This window comes from Dermacentor andersoni, unplaced genomic scaffold (assembly GCF_023375885.2).
Source record: "Dermacentor andersoni unplaced genomic scaffold, qqDerAnde1_hic_scaffold ctg00000041.1, whole genome shotgun sequence".
Classification (NCBI taxonomy): Eukaryota; Metazoa; Arthropoda; class Arachnida; order Ixodida; family Ixodidae; genus Dermacentor; species Dermacentor andersoni.
Window position 1 is genome coordinate 4090069 of NW_027314754.1, and position 27162 is coordinate 4117230.

The following is a 27162-nucleotide window of genomic DNA, read 5'->3' on the forward strand; positions in this document are numbered from 1 at the left end:
CAGAGTCCCAAGTGCCTGAAACTTATTCTACGCACTCCGATACGTGTGCATTATAGCCAACTGCGAAGCTTCAAACTAAAACTCATCGTAACGGTCTTGGGCTTCCTTTATCCCGTATTTTTCTCCATTCTTTAAGCAAAACGCTTGTGTAAAGAGCTCACATAAAATCTAGGAGTCTATACCAAAGGAGCGGGCGGGGTATTCAAGATGTTTTGTGAAGTCATTTTCGTCTCCACGATGTATTTTCTCGAGAATGCCCGGCAAGGCATAGCAAACCGCATGCGGGCTTCAAACAGTGCGTGTGAGAACTTGAAAGCAAACGCGCATGTGCATAAATTGCTTCCTTATCAGATCCTGTCGGCAAGAATGCCTCACTTTATGAGATAATCTCTGCGATACCTTAATCTCCGGGAAACATCTTCTCCACCCACTATAGATCTTTGCACACAAGCTTTGAGGCAGTTTCCTTGTAAGGCCCTAGCTCACTTCCCCCTATAAGCATCCTGCTATTACTTGAATGCATCATTTGGTCTGGTGTGTCAGCATGCAAGTGCAGGACTACACCGCCTGTGAATGCAATCACACTGAAATCCTACTAATGCAGCTGGAGGATATAGTCATCCGCACATCCGCGTTTCTGCGGTCAGGATGAAACATTGCGCCAGCTGCAATCAATCTTACTCAGGGCTCAACTTCGTTGTATTTTTCTTTCGTGCATGCACATTCGTGAATTCGTGCTTTGTAAATAGCTTCGCGACCCTGTTCCCCTTCACATAGCGGTAATAAATAAGAGTAAGTGTTGCCTCCGTTAGAAGATCCACTTTACTGCAAGCCGACAGACTATGCCTCAACATCTCTCAATCGCAATCACCTATGAATTTCTTCTATTTTCTTTCTTTTTGATTTTATCTTTTATTTTGCATGGCGCCTTCGTTCTTACGGCCCTCAGTCCCTTCCCATCTCTCGTGTGGTATTCTTTTTTAACATTGTCGTCATGGGCCATCAACGTTTCATTTCGTCGTACATCGGCGCCATGTCAGCTCAGCCAAGCTTACTCTTAAAGCAGCCTGGGCTATCGCGCAAAGGACTTGATGTAGTCGTTATGACCAAAGGCACTCGTTTGCTGTTCTTGACAGCGACGAAATAGGAACTCTACTCCATCACCCACGCTATACGTGCAATGGACAGCTGCGGCCTAAAAGTAGAAACATCAAAACTATCTTTGCTTTTCCAGGATGCAGAAAAAGGCTGCAAAAGTCGACCCGTTTTTGCCTTTAAAGATCACAGCTCAGTACTGCCAAACGTAATGCGCCAAATTATATTATTAATTCTACACTGATATCATGCTGCGTGTACTACTAGCCACTAACAAGTTCACCTGAATAGCTCAAACATAACTTTCAGTCAAGGTAATTTCCGATACGTGGTCGGTGACTGAAAAAAAGTATTTACGCAGCAGAAATGAGAGCCCTATATTGTTTGGATGAATTATGCGGTTGGTGGTAAGTAACGGGCTATCCGCAAATGCTGTTGGCTCGCTGTCTTCCCGCGCGCCTAGTGATGGAGGTAACGTGATCGCGCCAGCTCTGCCCGCCTGGCCCGCACAGCGCGTGTTTGGAGGACACGTGATTTGCTGCGGGTGCCAGGTGTAAAGGCGAACATGCAAGGCGGAGCCGCAAAGGCTGGTCACCGCGCGCGCCCTCACTGTAGGAGGTCAGGTAATAAGGTACTGATATTCTTCCTTTCTGCTGCCGATACCTTCGCCCAAATTGTGAAGGGAGCGCGGCCGCATGACATTGTTCGCTTTGTGATAGGCAGACTTGCTTTCCACTGCCGACGGTCCTAATCTTTCGCCATCGTGACTGAAAGTGCCCACAGTCATTCAGTGGAGTCTGGTCACGTGTGATATGGCCTGACTTCGCGCGTTGTCACGGTCGTGAAGACGCGCTCGTTTAGTTAGGAAACGAATGTTTACTGTGACTCCTACTGCTCATGAAACCACGAGCCTTTTTCCGTGTAATATATGCCTTTCGCATATTTATACCATAGTTCCTGAAAACATAAAGGAAGGGCTCGGGGCTTTCAGTATGGATGGAGGCGGATAAAAGTTATTTGCAGCCGTCTCAGAACCTTATTGTGGGCGTTATATATAGGTCGCCGTCTGCATCTTATCACGGCTTTTGCGATGACCTTCACTGTACATTGAATGCGTTCTTGAGTTGTAATGCTCGTGTGGTAATAATAGGTGATGTTAATATTGATGTAGGTGACACTGATTCTTCTTCCTGTTATGAATATGTGTCTTGTTTTACTAGTTATGGTTACTCACTGCTTGTAGACAAACCAACGCGTGTAGCAGAACACAGTAGTACACGTATAGACCACATGTTGTCTAACACTTCTGTTTGAAAATATTGCTTTTTGTAATGTGAAACTGCCTGAACTCAAGCAAGAAGTGTTTTACCCGGGCAGTATTTAACGCTGACGTATTCGCAAATAATGTACGCGCAATTGATTGGTCACGTGTGTACTCTTCGAAATGTTCTAACATTAGTTACGACATGTTTGTAGACATGTTTACTAAGGCAATGGCCACCGCCTCCGCCACTTACTGTGCAAGCAAGAGACATGAAATCCCGCGAGAGCTTTGGGTAACTGGCGCTCTCTTGCGTCCCGTTAAAACGAAATATAACATGTATAGGAAATTAAAAAGGCAACCTTATGACACTTCCTTGAAGGAAAGATACTCTACGTATTCGCGAACTCTTAATAGAACACTTTATGCAGCAAAGAAAACGTATTTTAGTAGTGGCATTGAACAGAACGGGAAGGATTCGAAAAAAAGAAACTGGTGCCTTCTCAACCAGTTACTAGGGCGAGACGTAAAACAACATCCTCCAGAAAAAATCATATACAATGATGTTGCGTACACTACACGTGAGAGTATCTGTATTGCCTTCAGTGCCTATTGTTGGTCCCATATTAACTCAACAGGTAAGGATTTTGATACAACGTACATTCCGCGTACAAATGCTTCTTTTTCCTTTACCCTACAGATGAGCTTGAGGTGGCTTCAGTTATTTCTGATTTGCGAAACAGAGCCTCTGGAATTGACAATGTTTCTGCGCATGTCGTTAAACTTGTAACTGACATCGTGTCACCAGTTCTTGCACACGTCGTCAATACTATATTTGTCACGGGTGTGTTTCCAGAAGCGCGCGTTTCCGAAGCACGCTTGACGAGGGTCGATTCCGACGAAGGTGCCACTAAGAACGACCGCGCACCAAACTATGTCTTCAAAAGTCCGGGCAACTGTAGAGAGCCTGCTCCCCAACAGTAATTGTGCAGATAGGCATCACAGAGAAAGTGGGCACGACGGCGTCCGAAGAGGCTGGCTTGCCTAGGCCAGCTGGTTGGCGTCATGCACTCGCATGAGGTTTCTTTTTCCCGTCATCAAAGGCACGAAAGTGTCCGCGCAAAACCTACATTGGCAACGTTAAATCAAATTGCGATTCACAAGAGCACTCGTGAAAATTCAGCTCACCTCGTCGTGTTTTTTTTATAATTCTCTTTTTATTTAACAATACTGTAGGCCTTTGCACAAGCCCAAACAGGAAGTGGATTGTAAAAATACACATGAGCATAGAAAAAGAAGAAGAAAATATAGAAAACAAAAACAAACTGCCATACAATAACACTGGCATTCAACGCAAGACACTTTCTTTGTTTCTCATGAATCAAGGAATAACAAGAGGTACTCAAATCAATTGCAATATTAGTCGTATAAAATTCTTGTAGTTATCGGGGATCGATGAAACACCACTATTCAGCACATTGCAAAATAAGGCAGTATACAATCACACGTGCACTAGTGTCCAATAATTCAACCAACTCATTATCTTTAAACTACACGCTCAAATACTTTCAGGAGCTACCAAAATATGGCCCCACTTTTGCGAAAAAGCCATCCACAGAATTGACATCTACAATTGACATTGAATTCTCTCGGAGGTTGCGCTGGACGCTGAGCATTTGGAAAGTCCGCGGTTACTTTGCAAAGGCGACGCGAGTACCACTCTATATTGAAATTGGTGCAAGCGTAGATGCGCGTCACAAACAGCAAACAAGCAGTGCCTTGATGGCTGCCATCAGTCACGCTGAACGCCAGCTGTCCCCGTTTCCGCACGCATCGAAAAGCGCAGTGCCGACTAAAGAGGGGAGGGTTTGAACGAACACTCATCGGAAACAGTGAGTGAGCCAGTCGAACCTACCAAACTCGAGAAACGCGGAGACGTCAATATATCTTGCTTCTCGCAACACCGCCACCCACAGTGTAGTAGCGTCTACCTAGCCTTGTCTGACCTTAGCCGCAAAATTGAAAGGGAACGCTTACACAGCACACAACGCTCGCATGTGTCCGGATGTGTCGCGCTTGTCCCCGAGCTCTCCCGCTGCCACTGGCCAGTTGCAGACAAACGTGAAGCAAGAAGATACAAGAAGAGAGAGAGAGGGGGGGGAGGGGGAAGAGATTATGGAAGCGTGGAATCGTGAGTCTGCACTTAGCGGGGCAAACTTGCGCTACCGGTGCTGCGATTAGGACGGGCGTAAAGTTGGGGCAGTGGGGAGCGCGTACAGGACGATGGCCGAGTGGGGGACAGACGTGAAGGTGCCGCGGAGAGCCGGACGACAACGCAAACGACGGCTGCTTGACCTTTCCTATCCTAATGCACAAACATCCTAGCACAGCTTCCCTCGGAAATATGTCCGTTCGTCCTTCCGTCCGTCTGCCGGTAACGCGTGGCTCGATGCGCTCCACATGTATGCATGGGGGCTTATGGGGGAATGTATGAGAATGCCGCATGACTACACATGACTACTGAAATTTATAAGTGACTTCATACTATATATATATATATATATATATATATATATATATATATATATATATATATATATATATATATATATATATATATATATTGAATACGTATAAGAAAGTTAAAAAAAAACGCTTCGGCTTTACCTAGCAAGTTCTAGTAGGAAGAATCTGCAGTAATTGTTTACGCCCTCGAGCGATGTATACGGCGATGTATACTCGAGCGATGTCACGGTGACTTTAGCGATGATTCTTTTTCTTTTTCAGGACGACAAAATAAACAGAACACACTCAGACTTGCTTACAAACAGTGCTTTTTTTTTCTTGGGACGCACTCCGACTTGTGTCACCGACGTTATACCAGACCGGCCTCACTCGGACTCACCAAAATTCTGTTCAGCCCGGCTAACTCATAGCTGAAACTCACTTGTCCGTCTGAATCTGAGCGAGTCCAGTCATGAGTGAGTTTTGCGAACTATGGGTAAAAGCACGCACTTTGTGCCCCACAAATAATTTCTACAACCCGAAGAACGTTGTACACTGCTTGGCTAAGCAACAGACGTGCGTTGAAACATGGCATCTAACAAAAGGAGATTTCGAATGGCGTGTACAGCTGCGACTACAGCTCACTAAGAAGGTCACGCATTCATAACGTCCCCAGTGGTATGGCTATCATGAGTCACGTAGATGAACTGCTTGACATCCATTCTTGAGGACATAGTCTTTCCCGCCCTGCTTGTTTTATGCAGTTTAACTAAGTTTAGTAACAAGTTCGTAGGCAAATTGTGAGCCTCACCATAATTGCTGATTCCATGGAGCACCTAAAGCAACCTTTAGTCCGCAGAAAACAACTAACATGGCCCACTGCAGAAGTGCAAGCCACTCTCCCGAGGTGGCAGTAGTTACCAGCCTAACGCGTCGTCTACCTCCATTCTAGCACGAAACGCAGCTCCTGAATAAAAAAAAATGCTTGTAGAGTGCGCCGATTGAAGAAGTATAGTTATCGGGACAATCGTGCAAACTATTGAGCACACGTCGTTGTTTTATGTAATGGTATGATTCACGGTGAACTGGTAACCGTTATTCTTTCGGTTCAATGTTGGTTGGGGTTCAGACGCCCTCCCAAAATATCGGTTCGGTTTCGCGTTAATTTACACCCAAAATTTCTGTTCGTGTACAGTGTTCGGTTTGTGTTAGAATTTGGCTCGACACCCCGATTTGAAGTGCAAGCTTTAAGAATAATGCATAATGACAAACGATCTATGTATATAGAAAATAAGCTGCGCAAGTATTGCACCTTTAAGAAAGTAATTCAAGCTGCAATATCGTTTTATGCTTCACTTACTTCCAGTGAAGAGATTAACGCCGTTGACCACGTTTCCGATTTTGTGCCCTCAACTTTTCTGCGTTTACCACTGGTGGAGTCACTTAGCGTTTGTTTATGCTCCCAGGCCTCAAGATGACCTTAAGCTCATATTCATAACGCAGTTCCTTCCTTGGGCAGACGCGGTCAGTACATGATTAGAAGGTAAAGGTGCTTCTGGGCACATATTTTGAAAAGTAAATAAAACGAAAACGAAAAAGTAGAAAAGAGAAGGTAAATAAAATAAGAGACAGATTGTAGGAAAGAAAGCTAAGAGTTGCCTTGAGTTGCAAAAAGCCGTTATCAAGGAAAATGGTATGCTTTTCCGTCACCTGCTTTATTTCATAAGTGCCGTCGCACATAACTACTCAAAATTTTTGTGAAGTATACACCGCCTGCGCTTTCTGCTTTGCACGAATCAAGCAAGTAAGAGTTCGGTAGTAAGAGTTTGGTTACGTAGAGTTGCAAAATGATAAGAACGAGCGCAGACACTCCTTATCTATAAAAGAATCAGCGGAAGTCCTGCGTCAACGATGGAAAAAAACGAAGTACTGAGTTTACGCTTTCACAAAACAATGTAAGCGTTATGTGAACTCCATAAATGATATTTTCAAGCATGAAAGGGCTCTTTGAATTTAAAGGTATAATATCGCATGGGTTAGTGTCAGATTTCCAGTGCGAATGTAGCAATACTGCTAACGAAAGACCTCTACCTGGATGTCAGTGTGTCGCTGTATAGTATACCGTTAGGAAGACGAGACTTAGCGTCCGTTCAGTCAGTAACTTGTAAATGAGAACAGATAAGAATCCGAGTAAACTTACCTAGCTTATTTACACTCCAAAAGAAAGAAAACTGTATGAGCTTGCATCGGTCATGGATCATCGGTTATAAGGAAGTTGCAGAAATTTAGCAAAGTCAGGTTCCTACATTACCACCGCCAATATAAAGGGCTACAGAATGCACATCACTAGCGAGACAATGACTAAACAAGCAGACAGAATGAAAAAAAATTATTGTCCTGCAAAATATTCTGCTAAGCGCAGCAGCGGACGTGTATTATACACAGCACTCGAGACAAAGAACAAATAAATCTCAGAAACGGTTACCACAGAAAAGCCAATAAAAGGAGTGAAGTACCCGTTTCCTCAATATTTTCCATCTACATACACTTCGCAAGATTGCTCGCCTAGGTAATAAAAACAATAGTGAAGCATGCTTTAGTGCTCCTCCTTTGCGATAACGGAAGCTTTGACATACACTGGAGCACTAGACAATCACAGTAAAAAATTGTTGCGTAAGAGGAAATATGTTGGGACCATTATTCATCGTAACACGAACGCCAAACAACCACGTCTTCATACTCGTATTAACAGGGTTTCACAAAGAAATATGGCCGGCACTGCAAGAGAGCAAGTGATGTAGCAGAAGCGGAAAGTTATTTGATGCTGCTGAGGCCTCATCCGGTTATCAAGGTTATTTTTTTAGCTTTTCTCTAAGTGTTGGATAATGCAAATAAATGGTTTATAATAACTGCGAGTATTGGAAACAGGCACTCAAATCAAATGTGATGTCATGACCAGCCCATGACAGATCATGAAATGAATAGTTCTCTAATATGTGGACGGCATTTGAACAAACGACAAAAGAAGGCCTGGGAAAAGCGATCACGGTTTGCAACACGGCTGTTCAGAGCCTGCAGTAAATGAGTCCCGCCCAAAAATACAGGAAGATGAGGAAAGAAGAAGACTGATGTTGTTTTGAATGTCACTCTCTTGACTGAGCTAACCAGCTTGCTTTTTGAGCATATGTTGTATCGTGGGTATCCCTATGTAAGGTGCAGTGACCTGAAATAGTTGTGTGCCTAAAGAAGTAACGTGAGTTCATCACGCCTTTCTTTTTCCTCCTATCTTTCTTCAGGAATAAAAATGGTAAGACCCGTACTCTACCGTAATAATTGATGAAAACAGGCACAACTGAAAAACACGAATCTGATGAAGCAGCCCATTCCTTCGCAGTATTCCGGTTTCCAGACATGCCAACGCTGCACGTCTGTGACGTTTACGTCATGTCCAGTATTACCAGTAAACGCATCTCTTGAAGTAAACTGTCCCTGAAAAAAGAACGCTTACATATACACATGCACGCGCACAAAACTATGCAAGGAGGTAAAAATTGACACATGCGTATTGTAGGCCGGTCCTCATGAATACATATTCATATGCCTGCGCATAGTCGAGAGAGTTAAAGCCTGCAGCAAAGAATTCACGTGACATTAGTTAAACTATCCCTGAAAAAAGAACGCTTACATGTACACATGCACGCGCACAAAACTATGCAAGGAGGCAACAAATTGACACATGCGTAATGTAGGCCGGTCCTCATGAATACATATTCATATGCCTGCGCATAGTCGAGAGAGTTAAAGCCTGCAGCAAGGAATTCACGCAACATTAGCTGCTCAAGTGACCCTTATTCATTCTTGCCTCTGCTTTCACGAAATGGGCGGAAAAACTTCGGGCTAGTGAACGAGACAAAATTCAGCTCCACACAACAAACGCGTCGCGCATACACTCTAACCTTTTCTGCAAAGACCTACTCATTCCTCGCGAATGCAACTTACATTCCTCCTATTTTTACAGCGTTCAGGCTTGATGTTTGGCTATTTTCCTGCACTTTCAGACAAAGCACCGACGTTCCACGGATAAGAGAACGCCGGCGGCTTTTAGCGTTTTTTATAACAATGGCTTTGAGCGTCCACGCGTCGTTGTAGAGCTGTTTCGCCATAAACACGAATATTTCGTTGTTTTTATGTTCCTTCAGAAAGAATCATTGAAAAGAACATCAACAAATAGTATGTTTGAAAAAGAAATAAAAGATGTCGGCTCTAGTATAGCCAGTTTCTCTGCACTATCTCAAGTGCACATGAGCTTCAGCAATGACGCCATCACACGCAAAGCAGGTAAATTCACAGAAAGGAGACTGTCACGGAGACTGTCACGGGAAATGGCAATCTTTTGGGCCAGAAATAGTCCGGGGGCTTCAGAGACAGAATGTGAAAAAAAAGAACGAACATATGTGCTTCCCACTTGAGGCATTCTCTAGAACGTTGCAAAACGATATGTTTTTATGGTACACAGACGCTGGAGTTTTCCGCATTCGACGTACTACTACTCATGCTCATTCACGTGAAGTCTGACAGCTCACATGTCTTGCGAGGGAAAGTCAAGCTGGGCAATTCCGCAGATGCCACCTACGTACAGCTAACTGAAACACCGGATAGAAAAGGTATGGCACAGCTCCTACAACATGGAAGCCGCGACCTTTGAAACATTGAGAGTGATAGCAAGGTTTAGTGTTGAGCTTCCACTGCTCGAACTGTGTTCTAAAGATGCATATATAGAAAAGGAAAGGTTGGCACTATGTTGCGCCGCCCTTGAGGGAGCACGGCTCAGCGCGACAGGACAGTGGCACGCGGCAGGCGAGATAAACTCCTGCTGTATAGATATACGCATTCCTGGAAACGACCAGGCATCTCAAAACGCTAGCGCGATGAGCGCCGCCGGTGGCAATACAGGCGCAGTGCCTCGTTAGTTTACGACATTGGACCAACAGGAAGCAACTCTGCGTCCAGTGAATTCAGCAGCGACAATATCAGACAGCATTAGCTTTGACATAGAGTTTCATGTAATAATCACTAGAGGGAACTCTGGCGCTGCAGTCGTTGTACCACCATGGGAATGATGGGAAGTACATGGATTTGTCCAATCTTCGTGCTTGTGGATTCAGACTTTTTTGTGGCGTTGAATATTATGCTATATAAATCTTATTGTCGTAAATTTCAGCGCAATCTATGCTCTTCGAAGTGCAGAAGACGCCGCGAACATGCACCATTGCTATTAACTGCTACGATTGAGCTTGTCCAGGTGGCCAAATCCAAACGCGCCAAGCGTCTCAAGGCACTGGCATGCCCGCGATTAATTCATAAAGGCATTTCATTCGCTTGTCGATACATGCGTCCCTCGCTTAGTGCTTTCAGTATGAGACTTCTGTGCTAGAGTTGCTGGGTTCGAATCCTGCCATCGGACAATTTTAATGATGCTTATTTAGTTAGTTATTACGCAGTACATTGTTGAAAATGACGGGTTTACAAAGTCACAAAGCCGTTTGAAGCCAAAAGGACGCAGTTTAGGCAAATCCATGTACTTCCCATAATTGTCCATGACGGTACAACCGCTCCCATTGCAACTCCCGTAGACACTAGCCCCAGAGTTGCCTCCAGTAATTATTGTACGAAACTCTATGCGCTTTGACATTTGCTGCCTGGACCAATAACAAGCATGACAGCCCTGCACGAACGCATGAACGCTTGGGTTCTCATATCAGCGTATACGCGCAGCGCTCACGGCGGCAGCGGACAGTAGAACGCTGTCCTGGCTCCACCACTAAGGCGATAAAGCTTAACGATGACGGTGCATCGACTTAGTCCTTCCTGCAGCCAAACGCACGCAGCTTGTCTTGAGGCTGTCGCTGAGTGTGCCGCGCATGCGTTGTCGAGCGGAAAAATACGATAACGGTGGCGCCACCGACGGTGTTGTTACGCTTCGAGCGTCGCTGTAATTGCTGTCGCAAAAAGCAAAGCGTAAAACGTAAATGAAACAAAACCAAAATTTGCCGACAACCTGTTTAGGCGCTATTTAAAGGCTGATAAAAACCAAGTTGTAAGAGCTGCAAGCTTTGACAAGGAGCTTTAGAGGTATTAACTCATCTCTAGCAGAATTAGGCAAAATTTTGTTTCGCCGTAGTGAGCCTTTAACGCATGCGTTAAGCGCCGTTAAGGAAGTACGAACGTACGAGTCGGATTGGGCGTGCTGACGGATGCGCTTTCGAGGAGACGTGTCTATTTTCGTGTCCTTATGGGTCAGCATGACATGAGTGAAGGATAAGAAGATGAAGAAATGGATGGCAGAAACCGTCTATCATGGTTATTTAAGTGTATTCGAAGCATTTACAAATACTATGACGACGCAAATGTAATGTGACAACGTTTTTGTTCCTGAACCTCTTTTTCCGTGGGTAGGAGTGCTCGTCGCTTAGAAACGCCGTTCAGCTGCAGCTCGACGACGCTTTTCGTACCGGAACTACTACTACTACGGTTGGTGGTTGTCGCTTGCGATGCCTCGCGTCGTGTGACGCATTGAGCTCTACGGAGCCATTGCAGCGCAAAGCGAGGGACGTGACACTGCATCAGAGCGCCTGCACTTCGTTTTTACGAGAAACCCCTTACAGACATCACGCCATAGGAACTAAATATTCCTCTTCTTTTTTTTTTTTTTTTTACGAGCGACCCATCCATATGGTTAAATGTTATATGTGCCATGTCTGCGTACGTAGTTTGTGTTACCTTTTGCTGTGCTTATGATGGTTCAAAGTGTCACCGAAGAAAAAAGAAAGCGTACGTAGTCTGCGGTGAAGTTCGATCCTCTCTATTCGAGGCCAGATCAGGCCAGAAATGGCTTTTGTGGTTGTGAGTTGGCAATGCAATAAAAATTGTTCACCGTTGGCACACGTACATGGATGGTATAATGATTGCAAATGTAACAATCGATACGGATGGCAATAGATGCAGGTGAATACTTTACGTCCCTAGGGACCTTCTTTTAATGGGCGCAGCCATACTGCGTAGCTGGTGGCGCCATCTATGGGCAGTGGGCATGCTGGCCTTGGTGAACGCTCCGTGTTGCAAGCCAGGTTTGCCCTCGGCGACAGTTTCTGGCGGTTTCGCGCTCGCGCTGTCTGTTTAGTATCACGTGGAATCTTCTAAGTGGAAAACTATTCTGGTCGACATAGCGAAGCAAGTTAAATCGGTATGGCGGGAGTTTCTGCTTGCGTTCAGGAGGGGGCGACATTCAGAGCAATGTGTGCGCTCGTGTTTGAGCCTATATTCAGCCTCGACGATCAGCGATGTCTTTCTGAAAATTTGTTCCGGGAAGTAACAATACTATAGCATTCTCTCAGCAATTCTAAGCTGGCATTTAGCACCACTGAGCAGTTCGACGCATAAGACTATCCTAACAGTGTGGGTACCGTTCTGCTGCGGAATAAATTGTGGCGTTTCCTTTTACAACAGTTCAAACTGTTGCTTGCAGATACATTGCGGCGACTACCTTGTTTAATAAATCAGGCATTCTCCCATAAATAAAATATCCATGGATAGGAAAAGAATTATGGGGTTTTGTGCGCTAAGACCATGATTTGATTACGAGGCACGCCGTAGTGAGGGACTCCGGAATAATTTGGACCACCTGGAGCTCTTCAACGTGCACCTAAATTTAAGTACATGGGTGTTTTCACATTTCGCCCCCATCGAAATGCGGCCAACGGGCTCGGGATTTGATCTCTATGGTTACTCATAATGGCATAACGTGCAGCGTGAATCACACTTCTCGTGCAGTCGAGCGACCGTCTGTGGACTACGCGAACGTCAGAAGCTCTGGTAGAGGCTGGGATATAGATCTGCTCGAGCGTTACAGCGCATGGTCCAATCAGGCTGCTTGACCATGCGAGGTCTTACTGCGGCGTTAGCCGGTCTGGAGCATTTTTTTTTTCGAAATAACTGGATGAAAACGAATTTATTACTCGGTCTTGTTCGTCCCGTCGTCTCTGCCGGTTTACTGAAATTGCGTCCTCACAAATAACAGTCGGATTCATTTTATTCTGTCCGTCCCCTCTGGATATTCCTGCTTTATAGGGCTGAAAAGCAACGTCGAAACACAAGAAATAAGTATCATGCTGGTTTACCAAACGCAGTGATCGCTGTGTTGAGCAAAGAGATCGACGTGATACGGGATATTAACGTAGACATAGCATAGCAATTTCAGGTCCACTAGACTGGAAATGCGTCATAACTATGCCGCTGGCTGACGCAAATATTTTATAATGAGTGACGATTAAATGTTCCGGGGTAGCATTAGGTTGGCCCTATACACGGGCACTCTTATGGTTTAGTCCTGACACCAAGCGATCAGATAGCGAGATTTCCATTACACATTCTGAAGACAGAGACGCCACTTCTCTTCGTCAAATAAAAACCTATACAGCCAAAATTGTTCCGTCAGTCCACACACCTTCACTGAGCTTCAGAAGTGTGGATCCTTGAAAAGAAAAAGAAGTGAACAAAATGAAACACGCATACTCTTACAATTTACAACACATTACTAAAATTTCTTGCCTGTACTTATACGCCTAGCGGACGGACTTGATGCCGCCTTAATCTTCTGCGTGTGCTTCTCCTTAGAACAAAAGTTTATTTCAACAAAATAGGATACCAACACCGAGTCACAATAAAGGCACAATTCCACCAATACACGACATGCTTTTAAAGAGATGTCCGAGTCCAAACTCACTAACATATAATCATACCGGACCCGAGGCGAATGTACGCATGAGTGGAGCCGACAATGAGGCCTACACCTGAGAGCTCCATTGTCTCAGCAACCACAGTGGCACAGGGCTCTGTTGCTACTTTTCCTTAATTCTTTGTTTGGGCTATGAATATTTTTGTGTAATGCGAAGATAGACCACATATTGCAACAGGCACAACATCTTCTTTCCAACTACTAAACGCAGGCAAGAAAAGTATTTTTAATGCCTAATTATTTGGTCAAAGCGTCGCTGGCAGTTCTACGAAAGTATATGTCTGCGGACCCTATGTGCCTTCTATCCTTTTTTTGTTTGACTGTGGTGTGTCCAAGGTTGTCGGGCATTGTGGTTTGTGCAGCACATATTGAGCAATAGAAAGCTGGATGGGGAATTTTTCAGGATGTCCTACAACTTTCTCATTGAAATTTTTGCACTGAATATCGGAGTTAATTAATTAATAATATCGCAATACGCATTTAACAAAAAAAAGATAAGGCTCACTTTGCTCCAAGCGCCGCCAAATAATATTGCCTTCGTTCCGTACAACTACAGCAGACTTGCTTATTTTTGCACTTCGGCACAAGTGGGACACCTACTATATCGTAAACAATAAAAAAAATGTGGGCAGGCTGCATCAAGGACGTAGACGCAATAGGGTACCTGAAACACGTTGTGCGTGCTGCAGAAGCTCCATAGGAAATATACCTGAACATTAATAGGTTACATGTACACTGCCCAACTAAATCAAGCTTTGCATAGATACGGCAGCCAATTAGATTCGCGTATTTACCTGACGTCAAGCGATTTTGCGTGCTTGACACAACTGTTTTCTCCAAACGGATCGATCATTGTGTGACTGGGATCAGGATGAAACGTGAACCTCTAGGCACATTTTGTAGAGAGCATCCTGATGCAACTGCTAGGCCAAGGATTACGTTTTACCCGTAGACATCTACCTTTTATTTTCGAATTAGCCTTAAATTTGCATTACCGACCGAAATAATTAAGCTGCGAGCGAACTCCACTTGGTTTACCTCTCTTTCTTAGGTGAAGAGCACGTGCACTACGTTTTCGTGGGTGGAGCTTCTTTGTAAATCTTCTTTGTGGTCTTTGTCACCGACTACAGAGTAAAGAAATGACGCAACCAAATGGAGAAGTTGCATTCATTCACGCTTTAAAAAGCTTGCTTGCCTAGCTCATGTTACAGCTTGTGGGCGTCTTGCGGTCTTCATTTGGGAATATGCCCCTTTTCTTTGTAGGTCCTTTGTTCGGGAGATGGTGCTAGGGCATGACGCTAAAGAAGTGACTTTCCAGCTGGTGGCGCCCGATACTGCTCTGCGCTAAAGCCCATAGCTTTTTGAACGAAGTTGTTGTGCGAATGGGGTCTATTGGCGTCTCCTTCGAAACGGGGTGTGTAGAAGTAGTCCCCTAGCGCGCTTGATTTAATGAGGTTTTACTATATATATATCGCTTGGTTGGTGTGCAACGGCAGGCATTACCAAATCCTGATTGGTAGCTTAGCAGTGTCATTGAAAAAAAAAGAGGTGCAGCACACTATCAATACTAACATGTCCAGCAGTGATTTGGAGGTTAACAAAGAAGTTCGAGAAAATTTAAGGGAACCTCAAACAAGCAATTCTGACAATTGTGTGCAAACGTATTGAATTGTTAATGTAGGCGCTTCGGACCGTAAAGTGACGCGTTTAAGTGCTCCGAGTAAACCGTGTAATTTATTATGCGGTTTTAAAAATGTGCATCGCCACTGATCGCCGCAGCACTGCTCCCCAGAGTTTTCAACCAACGCCCTTACAACTGGCGTAGTTAGCGCAGTTGACGTCACTTGGGCCAGCTATCTGATTGGCTACCCAGGTTGCGTCTTCGCTGTTTCCAACTTCATGGGGAACAAACGTTCTTCGTAAATGTTGGAATATTTATTACACACCGGCGAAGTTTGTACTCAAAGTCTTTCTATAAATATTAACAGAAAGAGAACACACAACGACGATTTATCTCTACGCTTAAGCACTTCCGGCACACAGAAAGTTTCGTCTGCTTGTGTTGCAACGTTCTCCTATGTTGACGTGAGCTGCGTGGTCAGTGTTGTTCTCGAAGTTTTTGTGGCGAAGACCACGAGTCGACCTTTTTGCGTTGTGATCTGCAAACTGAACTGTTGGCGACATGTCAAGCTGTGACATCGTGTCGCTCTGCAAGGCAGCGGGCGAGCGGAGTGGCTGCAACGAGTCGAGTTGTTGGCATCCGATCGGCGCCAGTGTCTGCGCGTTCGTTTGCGGACGTAACTTCACGCCGGAAGATTACTACCACAATGGAGTTGTAGCGTGTCGGCTATTCAGGTAAACGCTGGCGGATGGCGCGTTTTGTCAGATGGGTGGAAGCGCAAATGTGAGAAGCCTGCAGGGTGTTACCATGTGGGAGCACAAACCTCAAACAGACGAACACAGCTAATAAGCCAGTAATCAAGTGTATTCTACTTTGCTACTTGTGCTAATTTTCGGTGGCAGCGTAATTGGGAACACATCGCCTTTTTAAATTTTCGAAATGTCTTATACTTGTCTACAGCAATATGAGCGGCCTTTGGCGGCTCAAGCTCTTTGCCGCCAGGTCGCTGCAAGGTGCATGTCGTTCAGGCCAATCGCATTTACGATAAAGCTCCTTCATCACAGCCATAGTAGAATGGAGAAGCTTTACGCCTCCGCCCATGCGTGGAAACGCCCAGCCCGCCTACGTTTACCGGAATACCAGACACGCTCGGCACTCCGACAGAACACTGGCAACGCGCGCTGATTAGATAACTTTAGCTGGAGATTGATGGCCAGAGGCCTAGCGGAGACGTTGGAGAGGCTTAGCGCGCTGGGCTCCAAGACACCGGATGCAGACGACACGGCGTCAGACCATCATTCCAAGCCTGTGAAGACTGTGTGATTAAATTAAGAAATAGGCCGGCATAAGGATTGGAATGAGCTTCCAGGTTGGTGCAAAGAGGAAAATACTTATTTGCGCCAGCTTTGTGAGCCCCCAATATTAGGCGGCTGTTTGGCATTAGGCTTCCAATCCCGTAGTTCGGGTCCCTTTTTAAAGCCTTTCTCCTCGCGTGAAGCGAAGGCGGCAACTGCGAAAGAGGTTATCGTCATATCAAAGCCACAACATATGAAATAGCAGGTCCCGGCTCTAACGCGCGCACTGTTTGAGAACGGAGAATGATGCCCAATTCGCCTGTCGCCTACCACGTGCCCCTGCCTCAAACTAGGAGGTACGCTGAAGTACTGCAAACGCGCAGCTTGGGTTAGAGATAAAACAATTTCGATATTTTATTGCGCCGTCGGCGTCGCCGTGAGGTTCCGTATAAATTCCACGGGCGATAAACCCGTCGCCGCGCTCCATATGCTGCATGTTCGAGTGAAAGCTTGTGAGGGTGAGCCGGCGAACGCGGTTCAATTTCGCGTGCGCGAGCGAGGAACGCGGCCTGGAGGCGAGCCCTCTTCTGTCGCGCGCGAGGCAAGGAGGGTTGGGCGAGGGAGGAGGGGCGTTCTCCACTGGCGGCGGCTAGGGTGCATCGATGTCCTTCTCGCCCACCATCCCTACAGAGTGAAGACAGCTGCGGCGTCTACTACCGCGTTGGCCACCCGAATCACGGACGCCGTAGTAGACGCCTTCGGCGGACGCCGTATGGGGACGCGTTGCCGGCGCTTGTGTGTCTTGAAAGCGATCTGCGACCTGGCCAAAGTGCGTGCATGCACGGGCCTCATCTTCAAAGCGATCTGCGATGTTGGTAGATTGCGCATAGTACCGGTAGCTTCGTATGCGCTGTGTTTTCGACGTTTCGTTCGCGCTGAAGCGAGAGATGCATAAAGGTCAAATCGTTTGCCGCTGCCGGTATTGCTCAATCCAGAGTTTTGACAGCGAGTTTCCGCGCTCATCGAGCGACATGTGTTCATGTTTACCTGTGCGCGCGTGACACCATGCTGACTAATTTAGTTAAAACACGTTGGTGGGCTAGTCGGTTTTAATCAATGAATGTGTAAGCGCGACTGAACAAGGACGTGGAAAGAAGCGGACATGCAGACAGCGCTGTTTCTGTGTCTATTTCTTCCTACGTCCTCGTTTAGTCACGCTTACACATTTTTCAATGTTAATTTTGTTAGTAAGCGAAAGTTTAAAGTTTCTACAGCCGTTATAACTGCTATCCTTACTGTCTAGTTATGATATTTTGCGCGGAATGCTTCAACAATGGCGCGACACTGGTCTTTTTCCTCAACACATCGATACCATACGTAAGCCATGCGGATAGTACGGTTGCAAAGATTTAAGCGATAACGCGATAGCATTCGTTTCGTGCAGTTTCAGCAAGCGACCCTATCGGACCTGTTTTAAAGACGTTTCACGTCAAAACTGAAGAGGAATTTAGGTGACATCAGTAGCTATTTAGCGATGTTGTTTATTCGTTCCGAGGGTCAACTCCTGCGTTACTAAATTTTTTGCTGCGATATGTGAAATGCCGATAAATATTTCCTTCGCGCATTAAATTAGTGGAGCTGCCACAGTGGCTTTGGAAGCGGTAACATGTCGTCTAATACCTTGACGTGCGGAAAACACGGTAGATGTGTCGTGCACGAGAAGGGCAACATGAAGGTCCCGTTGTAAAAGTTGGAAGGCGTGCTAAAGCATTCGCAGACGGCACAAAAAGGCACATAAAACAGGCCTGGCTCACGACGGCTGTTTCCAAGGCAATGTAAGCTAAGATTGCTCGTAAGAGGAACAGACCAGAAGTACAACGCCATCTTACCATCCTGCAACTGCGTATATGTCACTCGGGAATACGTTTGCCAAGATTTGTGTGTTGGGCTTGGTGGGCACGAAAGCATTGGTCGTGAGACTAAAGTGTCTTTCTATGTGCTTCCTTTTTCCTCTTAGCTCTAAGTTGTCAGAGTCACGGCTGTAAACGCGCTCCACAGACGTACGAAACTGGGGCAGCCTAAAAATGGTTCCGAATTGTTTTCGTGGAATACATTGGTAATTATTTCTCACGTTTATGTTAGATATCATATAGAGGTAATAGGACCGCGCAGTTGCTCTAGAGTGTTTACCCCCTTATGGGGAATTATATGGTGGATTACTAGAAATGGAATCCGGGGCTGCGTCTTGCACGATGTCCTGCTGCCCTAGCACCTTACGTTTTAATCAATAATTATACTAGCTCATGTTTACATTGCTGTGTTGATGTTTTCTATAAGGTACGTGCGTGGTGAGCGAAGGGAAGATATAAAGCATTCGCACTAGACAAGCCGCTCGAAGTAACCACAGTGAGCAAGAATATACAGCGAACGGAAGCGTAAAGGCCACCAACAGCTGATCTGTCCATACAGTCGTTGGAAGAAAAAGAAAAAACGGGGGGGGGGGGGGGGGTGAAACGTCGATGTAATTTATTTCTTTGATGTCGCAAAAAAGGTACGAGCATGACTCATGTAGAAGAACAGCAGGTGGGGATGTACTACATTCCCCTAGACAGGTGGTGGTGGCTAGAGTTTTAAATTCCATTTTTTCAATGTGTCGCCGACTTTCGCAGAGATAGGCGCCTGATAAACAAGGGTCACCTTTCCGAACGGGGTGTTACAGTGGGCATGCTTTCTATTGTTACCCTAAGTTTTCTTGCAACTTATATAAATGTGTTCCAACTTTCTACTTCTTACATTATAATTGCTACTCTGGTTCTTTAGCTCTTTATTGCCCCGGACGACGCTAATCCCGATATTTCGGAGAGTATGTACGAATGCTATCACTCAGTAATTTAAAAAAGAAATTGTTTCTCGTCTTTCGTTCTCTACAGCAATCAAATGCCCCAAGAACATATAGCTGCTTGCATGTTCGGACTCCATGAATAAATAATAAAAGAAAAAAACATCCCGAGGCGCTGAGCTAAGAAGCAATGTACAATACGGTGCAGCTGCTGCATACATATGTAAATGAAATTTGAACAGAGCACTCTGTCATTGTGTATTCACAAAGCGCAGCGACTTAGTGAAACGGTCTTATTTGAACGACCCTTAAAAATTATTTCCGCAAACCTCGCCTTGTTATGTTCGCTTCCGTAACTGTATAATACAAGGTGGAATTTGCCAAGTGGAAATGTTCACAGTGCACGCAAAGAGGCGGACACAGCATAGCCCGTTGTTCTGCTGTTTTACATACTTCCGGTGGCTTCGCTCGTGAATATTTCATTCGCCAGATCTTTGTAATGCTAAATCGTGCTTGAAGACAGTCGCTAGGACAAATCATTGATATTTTATCAATAGCCGAAAAGGAGATCCGAGCAGCGTAGCTTCAATGGAAAACAAAGAAAGATGTGAGTGGAAATGTGGTAGTTTTCCTTGTCCACTGTTCCATAGATGTAATGACTGACTCGAATGTTTGTTTCAAGAGAAATTGGAATGGCTTTCAAAAATTGTCTATAACCCGAGGCTAGATGGAATTTATTTTAAAGTAGATAGTGCATATTCTTGCCCTCTATTGTAGCGAAACGTTCTCGTAAAGCATACGTAAACATTTAGCAAGTTTCAAGCATCAGTGAATATCTTATTTTTGCAATTCTCCCTGAAACAATAGTGCGTCACATTGACGAACGCGGCATCTGAAAGACTCACAGTTGGATTTATAAGTCACGTCATGCTTCCTAGACGGGCCCTACAGTGCGATGACGAAGCCGGGCCGAAGTACTTGGCGGCAACAGGTAGCATCTATGCAGGATGTCCCACGCAATTTGAGCCAAGAATTTAAAGATGAAAGGCGCGTCGGAAGTCAATTGAACCGAACGCACGCTATTCGCGATAGCCTATATTAACTCAGACAATTTTTGTTTTCTTCATAATTCACTAATTAAGTTTAATTACCCAACATTTTAATTATTGGCTGAGGACCCCAAGTATGATATGCAGATTTGTAGTGCACCTTCAGAAACCACGGACCGAGTTGTTTCCTGTACGATACGCCTGACGTAGTTCTTTTTCCGGTTCGCAAAGAAGGTCCGCGAAATATGAAAAAAAAGAAATCCACGTGATGGAGCGTTTGCGCAGTGGTATTCTGCTGCTCTCAAGCGTGCGTTCGGTGATCAAGGTCGCCTCATAAGATTGGTGGAAGAGAAACTTAGTGGAAAAAACCTCTAAAGACTATACAGGAGTTGTCGCTATTCCGGTGTCAGTCTGTTTCCCGGTTTCGATTTTTCTCATTAAATTGTGTCTGCTATTTCAAATCCAAGAATAATTTTTCCGTAAAAAGTGTTTTAATTTCAAATATTTTGCAGCATAACTGTGCACTAGGTGGTTTGGTCTACGGTAGTAAACTTTCCTTTCCAAAGTACTGCGTCATTGAAATCATCATGCCACCAGCGTGCGCATTGTGAACAACATATCTGAGTAATGCAGGACAGGGGTAATTGGAGATCGCTGGGAGAGGCCTTCGTCCTGCAGTGGACATAAAACCGGATGATGATAATAATCATGATGATAATGATGACGACGACGACGATGACGACGACGATGATGATGATGATGATGACGACGACGACGACGACGACTACGACGATGATGATGATGATGACACAAAGGCGATTGAACTTTCTTTTTCCGGAGCGTACGCATCGTGTGAAAAAATATTGTGTCAGGGAGAATCTATACTTCCGATAATATTTTTGGGAAGAGAGATCTTTATCGCTGCTCTGTATCATACCTGTAGCGTAAACTGATGATATGTAGTACCTTACTCGTCTCAAAATATACACATAAACACGCATGCTGCGCTAAGGCGAGCATTTTTGTAGGTTTATTTTTGTATTTCATATTTACACACTTTTGTTAACAGGGCCCCTTTCGCAAGCGAAGAGACGCCGTAAATGTTTCGTCCTATGCAGTACTTAGTCGTTGGCGTAAAGAAAGTGCGCTACTTTTTTAGTCACGAAGAGCCAAAGGACGGTCATTGTAAACCCGCCTCTGTGGCTGTCAAACGTAAGGCCAAATAGAGTAGCAAGATAAGCACCGAGTGAAGAACAGAAGCAACGCCGCAGACGTGGAGGCAAAAGAGCAGACATTTCTTGGGAAATTCTTTATGGGTCATGCGTAACTTCTAAGAGTGCCGCCCAGACATACGTTGCAGCATCTCCGAGAATTTCGCGACGAAGTGGTGCACTGCTAGAAAGTTAGTGAAAGGCAGCTAAACCTTGGTAAACACCAAGATCTAATAAAACGCGCCTTGTTTAGTGGACGGCTATCTCTGAGTAAGTCAGCGCAAGGATGATATGTAGAAGAAAGAATAAATCTTGATCTTAGGTCCACTGTAATATCAGACAATGGCTCGCAGGCGTGAGGCCATATGTAAGCTTTGATTTAAGCTAAGAAAAGAAACTAAGATTGCTTCTCCACGACGATGCGAAAACGAAAGCCTTACTGAACGAACGTTATAGAAGAATTGTTAAACTTATGGACGATCATGAAGTAAGATTACCATTGAAGCACCGGCAAACACTTCATGCTTTACGCGGGGGTCTTTCCATCCCTTGGGTGGAAAAAAGGTCAAAAACTCATAATAGGCGTTCTTAAAGAACTGCTTTTTCCACGGTACGTACGGCAATGCGAAATGACATTGAGTAGTAAGAGATCGGTATTTGCGATGATTACAAAGAGAGAGAGAGGGGGGGGGAGCGGATAAATAAAAGTCAAGGACGATATTTAGGAATGAGCCCGGTTGGCTACTCTGCGCTAATGGAAGGGTAGTCGGTGGAGGAAGAGACAAGAGAAGTAGAGGAAGTCAAAACTTCATGCGAACTAGTTCTGCCGACGTGATGTAATCACTCGTCACTGCTATTGGATGAGGCGCTGCTGTTGGCTAAGTTTCAAGCAGGTATTCACTTTTAACAGACGTACAAGTAGAAAAGGCTAAACCAAGTGCGCTAATTAACCAGCTGAGTAATAAAGGTTTGGCGAGAGACTGGTCAACGTAGAATCAGCACAAAATGATTGAAGTGTTCAATCAGGGAAATCAGTCAGCAGAACACCTGTAGCTCAGTTGCACGATAGTGTCATTCGCCATCTCTCAGTGGACGATTGATTAGATTGGTCTAGGCCAAAATGTGCATTTTGTAGGCGAAACGTCGCCGCTACTGCAAATAAAGAGGAGCGTGGAAACGTCACAAAGACTGTTAACTGCGTCAGACTATTTCGCGTTTCAATGTATGCTGGTGGTACGCGATCCTTCGGATGATTTCACTGACTTAGCTACTCTTACTAATCAGTGCCTGCTGCATAAGTCTGCACATTAAATTTCTAGCATAAACGAGCCGTTGCTTCACTTGCTGCTGTTATAGCTGCTCTTCGCAGCAGACCGCGTTGTCTATCTAGTTCATAATATATATTAGCCAGCAGTATACAATATAGTGAAAAGCGTTCTTTGGCTTCTTCCCCCGTTTTCTTGGTCGGCGATTAAATTTTATCCGCTGATAGAATGAGGAGAAGGTAGCTACATATTATGTGCGAGAAAGTTGCCACCGAGGTGGCGCCAGCAGCTAGACAGAACCAGCTGACCAGACAGAACGAAATCTAAGTATACAAGATAAATTTTCACGGCCTTTCGAATGAACGAAATTCGTCCAAGTGAATGGCGACGTCAGTCAGAAAAAAGAAGATAGTATAGCTTCTTAATATAAACACGAGAAACTGCCCATGGTAGTTTCTTGTCACGCTAGCAATGCGCGGTACCCTAGAACACATTATCGAAGACCGCAACCTCTAGGAAGAGAAATGCTCACCGCACGAACTGTCATGCATTGAGCAACAAAGAGCCCTGGATTTAGTGCAGATCTCTAATGAGCCACCCTTAAATAGAAAAGAATTGTGATTCGCACACTCAAAACAAATGTAATCGACTTGTGACAATGCGCCCAACTGATCGAGGTAGGGGGTCGCTAACTCATCCAAAAAGAAAAGCTAAAAAAAGTGCGCCCTTTGTGGGAGGCGAGAAATACTATCTTTTTGCATGTACTGTTCACCATAGTTTCGCAAACAAAGTATATTCTATTTGATTCTTTAGTTAGGAACAAAAATATCTGCTGATTTTTGTGTGGCACCATCTTACGAGAAAAGAAGCAGATAAACTATCTGTTAATAAAATAATGTGAAGCACAATACATTTGTTACGGCATTCGACAATGTCTGAGGCCAACCTCTCTGCATTTTTCTATTAAGTCCGTTTTCTTTCTTGAGACACACGGTAAAATTATTTTGTCAGTGTTCCCTAGTGACTGAAAAATTAAGTTCAATATATCCGACTATTTTTGAGTGATAGCAGGAAAAGTGGGGATGAAACTGCTGAGATTTCTGCAGAAATTCATGTTCTGTAGACGCATGGGGTACCTTTGTAAGCTAAAGTCTGTGTGAGATGAAGTAAGAGAGTAATATATCAAGTTACACTATGCCAAAATCAACACGTACTCAAATGTGATATTTCGGTTGTTTTAAGCGAAATCGCAAATAAAAAATGTATTTAAACATTCTAATCACTGTTCAGAGAACGGCGCGCGTTTAGGCACTTCAAAAGGTGCATGGCTTGCTTCCCCTTCTTGCTTCCATCTTCCCCTTCGAAAGTGGCCTAATGTTAGGACAGCTAGCTATCTTGCATACGTGCCTCAATTCTTAACCGCCTCGTAACATAGTTACTGTCACTCATATGAAATTTAGCCATTAGAGGACGGTGCCATGTGAGTCCATGCGAGTGATGAGTTCGGTAATATTTTCATGATTCCTGTCGGTTACGTGCCCTTGATTTCGCAGTATGTGTTCAAGTATGAGAGATGTGGTTCCTTTTCAGTATTTCAGAAATGCTTGAAGCGTTTCCGCTGTCCCATTCTTTTAGATATTGTAATGTGTCTGGGTGTTTCTAACATATTTCATCATTCAACTCGCCCTATGTTTTTTTAATCGAGATCTAACTGTACATGAATGAACCCATACTTCATACTTGAGGATGCAACTTGGTGCAACACTTTTTTGCTAATGTCACATAACCACATATGCAAGACACGTTTCAAAATTAAGCTAAGAATCTCTTCTTCGCTTGATATTGTGCGGTGTTTACATTACCTTCCGGCGTTTCATCTCAATTACGCATCAACTTCAGCAAAAAACTAAATACTCAAATATTCTACCCCACTCTCTCCTCTATGTGAGGTGCCGTATTCACAAATCCTGGCTTGTGCAAGGGCTGTTCGGCTATCGGTCATGCGCTAGGTGATCATTCTCATATTTCCTATTTGCATGTGGCGCACCTGAACACAGGGCTACGAGCAAATTCTCCTAAACCATAATCTGTTTCTCAGCGCCAAAGATCGCCAGTATAAAAACGCGATCACGATCGTAGAACACTTACTTTTCTACCGTGGTGCTTTTACCAAGCCTGCGCTTTTTAGCTGCCAATTTCTCTTCGATTATATTTCAAGTGATCCGAACCCCGCGATAGTTTTTTTCTCGCCCTTGCACAAGTTTTCAGACTTAGTGAACTTTAGCAGTAGCAGCAGCGGCAATCTCTCAGCGTCTTCGACAACAGCTCGCGAAAAGCTTCCTGCTGCATTTGGACTCCGGCGCACGAAGCCGTCCCCGGCAACGAGGCGGCCCACGAGCTGGCTCGAGATCTCTACCGCCGAGCCGCTACGGGGCCCCTCGATGACCGAGGGAGCGGAGAGCGCATGCTAAAATATGGGGAGATCACGCAGCATTATAGATTGGCTCGTAGACTGGTATCCCCGCCAGACCCAAAATTAAACAACACACAAGCAGTCGCGTGGAGACGACTACAAACTTATACATATCCGCACCCGGTTATGGCGAACCACATGTTCCCCGAGGCCAGGAGCGATAAATGTAATCTTTGTGGGGCGAGAGGGACCCTCGACCACATAATATGGGAATGTCCGTACTCTCCCGGGGGAATACACAAAATAGATAGTAGAGACGCCTGGGAGACCCTGCTGCGCAGCTCGGACTCTGAGCTCCAGCTCCGGCTCGTCCAACTGGCTGAAGAGGCTGCTGGGACCCAAGACCTCCCAGCCTGCATCTGAGGCGGCGGCACTCGCCCCCTGCCCTGCGTGTCGGGGGGTGGGTAGATCACCTAATCCGTTGGACATTAAAGTTTATTCTATCTATCCTGCTGCATTCTCTCCTGCAGGCAGCTCAAATCCTCTCTTACTTCGCCAAAATCATCGGGCGAACCTCTTCCTCTCATTTTCCTGACTCGCTGGGTGCAAATTAATTTTACGCCGTTACCCGCCAGACGAAAACTCCACAACAAGAAATGCAGCGGCGCTTGCTCCGTTGTATTGGAACGTTCCTTCCAGAAACCGCGGAGAAAATAATTCCCGTGCTTTTCTCAGCAATATGGCCTCACTGGCATTGAAGAGGCGATGAAAGGCACTCTTCTCCGGACTGCCGAGTCTATGGACTACGCGATAGATGTACCTTAAAAAAATCGCCTGGTCCAGCCGCGACGGTCCGTTAGCCAGCGCTCGTCGAGAAATCATGGGCTGGAATTACTTTCCACTTCCAGCTGAAGCTTTCGGTCATTGTGGGGGTTGTGAAGATGAGTGAAATCATTTGGGAAGGGATATCGGGAGTAAGATGAGTTTGAAGAATAATAACAAATACGTATTTCTAACTGTTTCAGCCGGAACGCAGCCGCAAAATGTGCTGCAAGGTGATGCGCCCAGGACGCTCAAGTCGTAGACGCAGGTGACGTATATGCAGCAGACTGTGCCGCTTGTATTCAAGAGCCCCAGAAAGATATTAATCAAAAGGCGATGACTGGAATGAAAAACGAGTAAATGAACCGTTCTGTGGGTGCTCTGTTTTAGATTGATTCATTGCATTTCGGCAACCCAAATTCAGGGGTAGGCAGTGGTCGAATATTGCGCCAGGGAGGCCAATTCCTGTTCTGGTGCGAGAATGTCTTTGTTGAAGTTTGGTGGGTCGTCCTAATTTGGTTGCAGCTGGACTAGTATAGCCTCAGTGGCTCCCGAAAATTTCTTTTTTTTTCTTTTTGCCTTTGTCAGGAGCCACTCCAAGGCTGAAAAATGCAGTAGACAGGACGAGATTCCGAACTTGATTGTACTCCCGGTGTTCCAGCTCTGCTGCACGCTTTCAGCAATGAATGAAATAAAATTGTAATCAATGCAAAGTAATAAATCAAACAAAAATGAAACAGGTCACCCGATGTGCGGGAATCAATGGTGAGTCAAGTATTCTGCTGGTACTCCGCCATCCAGTATCGCTTGTAATTAAGAAAATGGCAAACAGGTGTAATAAAGTATTTTTGTTAGAGGAACAGCTGTGTATCTGGCGCCAACGTGTGTATGACCTGAGCAGCAAGACGACGGCATGATTGTCATTCCCGCCGTTCGACACGAGCTTACGACAGGACGAGATCCTAAGCGGAAAAACCCATATTGTAATGTCA

At 45.1% G+C, this 27162-nt stretch overlaps 1 long non-coding RNA gene across 1 annotated transcript in view; it reads left to right on the forward strand.

The window, feature by feature from the left end:
* Positions 1-26792, forward strand: part of LOC129381542 (uncharacterized) — a 399655-nt gene extending 372863 nt beyond the window's left edge. Inside the window, exon 5 of the long non-coding RNA XR_008609709.2 lies at positions 26374-26792. This is a non-coding gene — a long non-coding RNA (uncharacterized lncRNA). The remainder of the gene's footprint in view (positions 1-26373) is intronic.
* The last annotated feature ends 370 nt before the right edge of the window (positions 26793-27162 follow it).